We start from the raw sequence: 10151 nt of genomic DNA on the forward strand, positions 1-10151 counted from the left end.
GACCACTTTTCTTGATTTATTATTTAAGAAAGAAAATCATTAATTTGTTAATTTTTCCTTATCCCTTAAATCTTGGTTCAACCTTCTCAAGCACATCTAATTGATGCAAATCTATCTATAAAACAAACATAAGCTTAAGATTCTTGCAAGTATCAGGCAGAAAAAATATATGTTAGTATGCAGAGAAATACAATAAGAAATTTTACCTTTAATTACCTATATAAGATATTACCTCTAAATTCTATTGCGCAAACATCCTACAAAATTACAAACTACTATGAATATACACACAATATAATAAAAATGCAAAGACTTTTTTAATAAATTACCTCTTATGCATGGTTGTTTTTCAATGGCATGTGGTTTGAGGGTAGTGTAAGAAATAATGAACTTGCAATACATACATATATATAGTGGTAGATTTAGCTTTTATAAGTTTAATTAGAATAATTTTTATTAATTTGATTCATTAGTGTGCTTACTACACCAAATCTTCTATTATTATTTTACAAGGACACATTAAAAAAAAAAACTTTTGTGTCATGTGTGATTTACAATTGTGCCATGCTGATATTTCAAGTTCAGAGAGCTTCTCAGATCTATATTAAAAGTGGTCTCTAATTACTAGAATAATTACAATTCTGCTATTTTAGACCATAACAACTATTTACATTATCTTATCTTATATTTTAAGATATTATCTTATACTACTATGTTTATATATTTGCATAATTCACAAATTTAATATATATGCATAATGTAAAGTATAATGATATTACAACTATATTTTGAGGCATGTTATCATTGTCATAGATGCATTTTTAATTATATAATGATATTACAACTATTTATTAATATATTATGTATGTATTTTTATAATGTAATTTATATGCGTTAAACAAATCACAAGAATATTTTGACAAAAAAACCAAAGCTAATTAATCATAACTATCATATAATTTATACTTATATCTAATTAATTTTTTTTAAATATAGTCTTTTTTGAAACAAATCTATAAAAAATAGACAAAACTCACTCCGCACAGAGCGCGGATTACTACCTAGTTTAGTGTAAATCTAATATTACATATGTTAGAATCAATGAAATAAATGTAGGTTTTAATTGGGAAATTAATATTAATATTGTTATTTAAAAAAAAAATTCTCAATGACTATATAGTTTTATCGTTACATGGAAGGAACCCAAAATTAAAGACAATTAATTTTCTAGAATTAAAGACAATTAATCATAATAATTCAGAAGAAATATCTTAGAACTGATTTGTAACTCTTATGGAAAAAACCATTAATCATACTAATTCAAAAACATTCAAGACAAATCAACTAATTTCGTAACCAAAAATAAAAGTATATTAATAATTCATAACCAATTAAGCTAAATCAAATGATATACATTACTTTTATTTCCACAATTGCTTTATTTTTGTCAAGGAGTTTTTTTATGAGTTATGATATTTTTAATTTTGGTCATTAAGATGGAAAATATAGTTTATATATGATTTAATTTTTTAAAGTTCAGTGAAATACTTGAGAAACAATGCAACATTTCTTTATATATGTGATTTAATTATTTACATATGGTGTTAATTGCATACGTTTTATTTGACACCATTAATGTAGTTAAATAGCAAATTATTTATATATAATTTTTTGTTAAGAAAAAGATGAATACATTACATGCATGTGGTTGATTGAATTAAATATGGTTTTAACTCAATGTAGTTTTTTTGTTCAAAAAATTAATATAGTTTAATTGTGTAGTTTAAATAAAATAAAATATTTTTTTTTTAAAATGCCAAGTGGCCCAATAGAAAAAGAGTAAAACCATTCTTTTATATATATGATTCGGAGAGCCAAACACGTTCGGCCTAATCTTGCCTCACATGCTTAAGCCCATAAATAATTCTCTGAGCGCCAGCCCACGTAAACTCCATTGATTGGGTTTTCCAATCACAAATAGTTGGGCCCAACTGTTCAAGCCATTGAATTCCTATTACCAAATCCAATCCCGTCAACAGCATAGCGAACAGATAGATTTTGAACAAATAGATTTTGAAGATGACTCCGCCGAGATTGACTGCAACCTTCGCGAATTTGCCTCTGCAAATGAGTGGAAACCCGTCTGCGACTTTGACAGTGAATGGTTTTGTGGTTGTTATCTTCAGGTTCAAACGATTTCTTGTCTTTTCGCTTATAAAATTATGTGTGGAGCCACTGTCTATGAGGGTCACCAGTTGCTAATTAGTGATAATCGTGCGAATACAGAGAGTTTTCGGAGAATCCCATCCTGTCAGAGATTGCAGGGAGATCTCTGGTTCGTCTACCCCTGTCTCGGCTCTTCCTCGTCACCGGCATTGTCGTCGTCTTTGCCAACCATCAATAGCAATTGTGATTTCTTACAAACGTGGCCTGGGGTATATCTCGGTTTAATGGCTCATATGCCATAATTTGGAAAAAAGAAATCTGTAGTGCCATAATATAATCTGAGTGCCATAAACCACATGAAAATCCCATTTTATCCTTAATGAATTGATTTTGTGGCATATGTGATTTTATAAAAAAATGATGTTTAAATAAATTTTTAATTAATATATTAAAATTAAAACGAAAATTAATTAAAAAATAAAAAATTTGTTTTTCTTTTCTTCCTGGATTCATCTCTTCGTCTTCAACCTCAAACCTGCTAAATCTCATCTTTCGCCTCTTCCTCTTTTTCCTCTTTCTTCATCATATGCATTCAGTTTCTTGTCTTTATCTCCTTTCTCCACCACCATTGTTAAAGTTTCAAAAACCAGTTAGGTTTTTATTTGGAGATTTAGGGATTTCACAATTTAGGGATTGGATTTACAAAAATTGAGTGTTCGGTATGCAAATTGGATTGGTAACCCAGTTTTATGTGACGATTAGGTATTTGCATAGATAATTTATCGAATATAGTTAGTTGAATCGTAGTGATTCTTAGGTAGATTGAAATTAAAACCCGAGTTCATCACAAAATCTCCAGAAGAGGACAACTGGTACGAATGGTACAACTAAGAGATAAGAGGACAACTAGTACAACTGGTACAATTATGAGATAGAGGACAACTGGTACAATTATGTATAACTAAGTTTAGTTTAAATAATTGCTGATTAAAAATTCTTTAATTATAATTGCAAATCGGGTTGGTAACCTAGTTTTATATGACGATTAGGTATTTGCATGGATAATTTCTTAACTATAGTTATTGAATCGTAATGATTCTTAGGTAAATTATAATTATACATGAATTCATCACCAAATCTGCAGAGGATAACTGGTACGAATTGTACAACTAAGAGATAAGAGGACAACTAGTACAACTGGTACAACTGGATTCTTAGGAAAGTCAATCTAATCTAGAAGATTTGATTTTTGGCCGAGAATGCTTTCCGTATGGAAATAAACAAGGTACAACTAGATACATATGTAAAACTATATGCAATTCTTTCATTAGAAAATGATAATGATAAAACTATAAATATAAAAAGCAAACATTCACTTAAAAAATGAAAAAAGTCATAAACTATAAAAAATAAAATTAAAAAGATGGATAACATGAAATTATTGTTTTCCTAATACATATTATTGGTTTCACATCAAACACTCTTTATGATACAATCAAGACTTTGATAATGTTAACTATCTTATGATGGAAAAAAACCAAAATTATGATTTTGCATAAATTGTAGTATGAAAATGTTGTAAATGGATTACAATAGTCAAAAATCATGTGGACAACTACAAAGTAATAATTTATATCAAGGGACAACTGGAAAAAATGCTAAAATCGCCAAATGACAACTGTGAAGAATTTTGGACAACTGGACAACTGGATACAACTATGTACAAAATTAACGGCGCACGTGGTACTTTGACTGCGCACATGTCTCTTTTTGTCGGCGCACGTGCGTCTACAACTGACAACATAGTTGTACCTAGTTGTCCAATTGTCCAAAATGTGTAATAGTTATCCTTTGATCGATTTTGTAGTTTTTTCAGTTGTCTTTCGACATAAATTATTATGTTCTAGTTGTCCACAAGAATTTCGAACATTATATAGCAGCCCCAAGTGTTTTGCGTTATTATTTTTCTATTTCCTATATTTTTGCATAGACGCTTGTATAAGCTGGATAATATTGCCAAAGACTTCCTTATAACATAAGGGCTATTTCAAGTGAAACCAAAAATATTTGGTTCTTTGAACAAAACAAAGTTTTATTTTCTTCCTTCTAGTATAGACGTGAAAAGATACAGTTTTTAGGGTATGGGTTGTATTGGTTTTAAGTAAATAATTTTAGAAATTTTTTTTAACACTACAATTAAAATATAGTTGTCCCAAGTTGCACCTAGTTGTCCTGGAGAAATTCATAGCTTAATTGTACCTAGTTGCACCTAATTGCCCTGGAGAAATTCATTAGTAATTGCACCGAGTTTCATCTAGTTGCCCTCGAGAAATTGAAAATAGTAATGCAAGAAATCAAAGAAATCCAAGAAATTCAAAATACAAATAACTCCAAAATAAATAGTAATACAATAAATCAAAGAAATCCAAAAAATACAAAACACAAATAACTCCAAAATAAATAATAATGCAAGAAATCAAAGAAATCCAAGAAATCCAAAATACAAATAACTCCAAAATACACATGTACACTCTAAGGCTGAAATAAGTTGAATCCTTCATTCAGCTGTACTTTTTTTAAAAATTAAGGAGTTATAGATAATTGTATATATGTGTCTAACTGTACCTTGTTTATCCCCATTTTGGAAAGATTTTCTCTGCTAAAATGAATAATGTGGCTATCCAGAATGAAAATTTTTCTGCTTAAATGTAATTTATTTAGCTAAAATAAAATATTTTCGGATAAAATAAACCTGAAAATATACACAAATTAAGTCTCCATGCTACTTTTGCTCTGAGACCATTTATCTAATTTATTATCCGTTTTTCGTCTTTCGGCGATTTTTTTGGAGAATAGAAACCACTTTTTTTTTTGACTAATTCGGCAGTAAGACAAACAATTTTTGTATATTATCAGAAATACTCCACTTAGTTCCATTTATATGTGAAATTCATTCTCCACATAAATTATCTACTCCAAAGTTGTTTAGTTTCATATATATATCGCAATTTTCTTACATACAATATCTTATCTACTAATACCAAATACGTTATCAGCTCTAAATATGAGGTATTAAATGATATAAAATCTATCGAATTGCTTGTGTGGTTGATGCTTATTATCTCTTGAAAGTATAATAAAAAATTCTCAATTAACAATTATTCAAATTGTCTTAGGTATATCCATTTGTACTAGTTGTCATCTATCTCATAGTTGTTCTAGTTGTACCAGTTGTATTAGTTGTCTTCTTATCTCTTAGTTGTACATTTCGTACCAGTTGTCCTCTGCAGATTTGGTGATGAACTCAGGTATAATTATAATTTACCTAAGAATCATTACGATTCAACGACTATATTTAAGAAATTATTCATGCAAATACCTATGTCATATAAAACTGGATTACCAACCCGATTTACAATTATAATAAAAGAATTTTCAATCAACAATTATTTAAGTTGTCTTAGTTATACATATTTGTACCAGTTGTCCTCTATCTCATATTTGTACCAGTTGTCCTCTTATTTCTTAGTTGTACCATTCATACCAGTTGTCCTCTTCTGCAGATTTGGTGATGAACTCGGATTTTTCTACCTAAGAATCACTACGGTTCAACAACTATATTTGATAAATTATCTATGCAAAGACCTAATCATCACATAAACTGGGTTACCAACCTGATTTACATATCAAACAAGCAATTTTGACAAATTCAATCCCTAAATTGTAAAATCCCCAAATCTCCAAACAAAAACCTAACTGGATTTTGAATCTTCAATGATGGGGAGAGGAGATAAAGACAGAAACTGATTGCAGAGGATGAGTAAGCAAGGATTGGATGATGAAATTGAGATTTTGGTGGTTTTCAAAATCTGTCGATGTTTTAACGACGAAGGAGAATAAGAAAAAAAAATATAAGGAGAATTAAAGAAAATTAATTAAAAGAATTAAAAGAAATTTCTGGAGAAGAGAAAAAGAATTTAGGTAATTAATAAATGAAAAATAAAATGGGTTATCGGGTGGGTTGAATTCGGGTAGATATTACCCCTTTTTTTGTTAATAACTTGACATATGAGGAGAAAGGAAGAATTTTCAGGGTTAACCTTATTAAAAAAAATCGAAAAGAAATTACTTGGCATTTTAGCCTGTTTTGTAGGGATTTATGGCTTTTCAGCGGAGCGCTCGTATATCTGAATTAATGGCTCAGATGCCATAATTTGTAAACAAAAAATCTGCTGTGCCATATTATAGTCTGGGTGCCATAAATCACATGAAAATCCCATTTTACCCTTAATGAATTGGTTTATGGCATATCTGATTTTATCCAAAAATAATATTTAAATAATTTCGTAATTAATATATTAAAAGTAAAACGAAAATTAATTAAAAATATGATTTTTGTTTTCTCTTCTTTCCAATTCATGTCTTCATCTTCAACCCCAAACCTTCTAAATCTCATTTTTTTGCTTTTGTCTTTTCCTCCTCTTCTCCTTCTTCATCCTCTGTAATCAATTTCTTGTCTTTATCTCCTTTCTCTACCATTATTGTTGAAGTTTCAAAACTCAGTTAGGTTTTTATTTAGAGATTTGAGGATTTCACAATTTAGGGATTAGATTTCACAATTAAGGGTTTTTATTTAGAGATTTGCAAATCGGGTTGGTAACCCAATTTATATGACGATTAGATCTTTGCATATATAATTTGTTGAATATAGTTATTGACTTGTAGTGATTCTTAGATAAATTAGAATTAAAACCAGAATTCATCATCAAATCTGCAGAGAAGGACAACTGGTACGAATGGTACAACTAAGAGATAAGAGGACAACTAGTACAACTGGTACAACTATGAGATAGAGGACAACTGATACAATTAGGTATAACTAAGACAACTTAAATAATTGCTGTTTGGAAATTCTTTTATTATAATTGCAAATCGGATTGGTAACCCAGGTTTATCTGACGATTAGGTATTTGCATTGATAATTTCTTAAATAAAGTTATTGAATCATAGTGATTCTTAGGTAAATTATAATTATACCTCAATTCATCACCAAATTTGCAGAGAAGGACAACTAGTACAATTAGGTATAACTATGTACAAAAATTGATATCGCACATAGGTGCACATGTTACTTTGACGGATAACTGGACACTTAGGAAAGTCAATATAGTCTAAAGGATTTTATTTTTAGCCGAGGATGCTTTCCGGATGGAAATAAACAAGGTACAACTGGACACATATGTACAACTATATGTAATTCTTTCATTAGAAATTAATAGTGATAAAAGTATGAATATAAAGCAAACATTCACCTAAAAATGTAAAAAAGTTGTAAACTATAAGGAAAAAAATTAAAAAGATGGATAACATGAAATTATCATTTTTCTAATACATATTATTGGTTTCACATCAAACACCCTTTATGATACAAAGAATTGATAATGTTAACAATCTTATGATGGAAAAGAGCCAAAAATATAATTTTGCATCAATTATAATATGAAAATATTGTAAAAGGACTACAATAGTCTAAAATCATGTGGACAACTACAAAATGATAATTTATATCAAGGGACAACTGGAAAAACTGCTAAAATCGCCAAAGGACAACTATGAAGAATTTTGGACAACTGGACAACTGGGTATAACTATGTACAAAATTGACGGCGCACGTGGTACTTTGCCTGCGCACATGTCCTTTTTGTCGGCACACATGTCTATTTTATTAATTTTTAATCGATTTTAATTATAATTTTAAATTATATACGTGTCTAAATGGATAAAAAAAAAATTATTCTCAGCCGCCATCTCACACGTGCATCTACAACTGACAACATAATTGTACCTAGTTATCCAGTTGTCCAAAATTTGTAATAGTTGTCCTTTGATCGATTTTGTAGTTTTTTCAGTTGTCCTTCGTCATAAATTTTTATGTTCTAGTTGTCCACAAGAATTCCGAACATTATATAGCAGCCCCATATGCTTTGTGTTATTATTTTTCTATTTCTTATATTTTTGCATAGACGCTTGCATAAGATGGATAACATTGTCAAAAGACTTTCTTATAACATAAGGGCTTATTTCAAGTGAAACCAAAAATATTTGGTTCTTTGAACAAAACAAAGTTTGATTTTATTCTTTCTAGTATAAATGTGAAAAAAACAGTTTTTAAGGTATGAGTTGTATTGTTTTTAAGTAAATAATTTTAAGAATTTATTTTTTAACACTACAATTAAAATATAGTTGTCCCGAGTTGCACCTAGTTGCCCTGGAGAAATTCATAACGTAATTGTACCTAGTTGCACTTAGTTGCCCTGGAAAAATTCATAACGTAATTGTACCTAGCTGCACCTAGTTACCCTGGAAAAACTCATTACGTAATTGCACCTAACTCCAAAATAAATAGCAATGCAAGAAATTAAAGAAATCCAAAATACAATAACTCCAAAATAAATAGTAATGTAAGAATTCAAAGAAATCCAAAAAATTCAAAATACAAATAACTCCAAAATATTTATGTACACTCTAAGGCCGAAATAAGTTGAATCATTCATTCAGCAGTACCTTGTTTTTAAATTAAGGAGTTACAGATAATTGTATATATGTGTCTAACTGTACCTTATTTATCCCCATTTGGGAAATTTTTCTCTGCTAAAATGAATAATGTGGCTATCCAAAATAAAAATTCACTGGCTAAAATATAATTTTCTTAGCTAAAATAAAATCTCTTCGGATAAAATAAACCTGAAAACATACACAAATTAAGTTTCCATGCTACTTTTGCCCTGAAATACTTATCTAATTTATTATCTGTTTTTGTCTTTCGACGATGTTTTTTTGAGAATAGAAACCACATTTTTGTTTTTTTTTTTGTTTAATTCGGCAGTAAGACAAATAATTCTTGTTTATTATCAAAAATACTCCACCTAGTTTCATTTATATATGCAATTCATTCTTCATATAAATTATCTATTCCAAAGCTGTTTAGTTTTATATATCGCAATCTTCTTACATACAATATCTTATCGACTAATACCGAATAAGTTATCTGCTCGAAATATGAAGAATTAAATGATATAAAATCTATTGAATTGCTTGTGTGGCTGATGCTCATTCTCCCTTGAAAATATAATAAAAAAAAATCTCAATTAAAAATTATTCAAGTTGTCTTAGGTATATCCATTTTTACTAGGTGTCTTCTATCTCGTAGTTGTTCTAGTTGTACCAGTTGTACTAGTTGTCTTCTTATCTCTTAGTTGTACCATTTGTACCAGTTGTTCTCTGGAAATTTGGTGATGAACTCAGGTTTAATTATAATTTATCTAAGAATTACTACGATTCAACGACTATATTTATGAAATTTTTCATGCAAATACCTAATCGTCATATAAAACTGGGTTACAACCCGATTTGCAATTATAATCAAAGAATTTTTAATCAGTAATTATTTAAATTGTCTTAGTTATACCTAATTGTACCAGTTGTCCTCTATCTCATAGTTGTACCAGTTGTGCTAGTTGTCCTCTTATCTCTTAGTTGTACCATTCGTACCAGTTGTCTGCAGATTTGGTGATGAACTCGGATTTTAATTCCAATCTACCTAATAATCACTATGATTCAACAATGCAAAGATCTAATCGTCACATAAATTGAGTTACCAACCCGAATTGTATACCAAACAAGTAATTTTGGCAAATCCAATCTCTAAATTGTGAAATCCCTAAATCTTTAAATAAAAACCTAATTAGGTTTTGAAGCTTCAACAATGGTGGTGGGGGGAGGAGATAAAGATAAAAAAAAACTGATTGCAGAAGATGAGGAGGCAAAATTTGAGTGATGAAGATTTGATTTTGGTGATTTTTAAAATCCATCGTTGTGTTTGACGATGATGAAGACGAGTAAGAAAGAAAAAGAATAATTAAAGAAAAAGAATTAAAGAAATTGTTGGAGAAAAAAAAATTTAGAAAAATTTAGATAATTAATAA

This window comes from Eutrema salsugineum, unplaced genomic scaffold (assembly GCF_000478725.1).
Source record: "Eutrema salsugineum unplaced genomic scaffold, Eutsalg1_0 scaffold_15, whole genome shotgun sequence".
NCBI classification, from domain to species: Eukaryota; Viridiplantae; Streptophyta; class Magnoliopsida; order Brassicales; family Brassicaceae; genus Eutrema; species Eutrema salsugineum.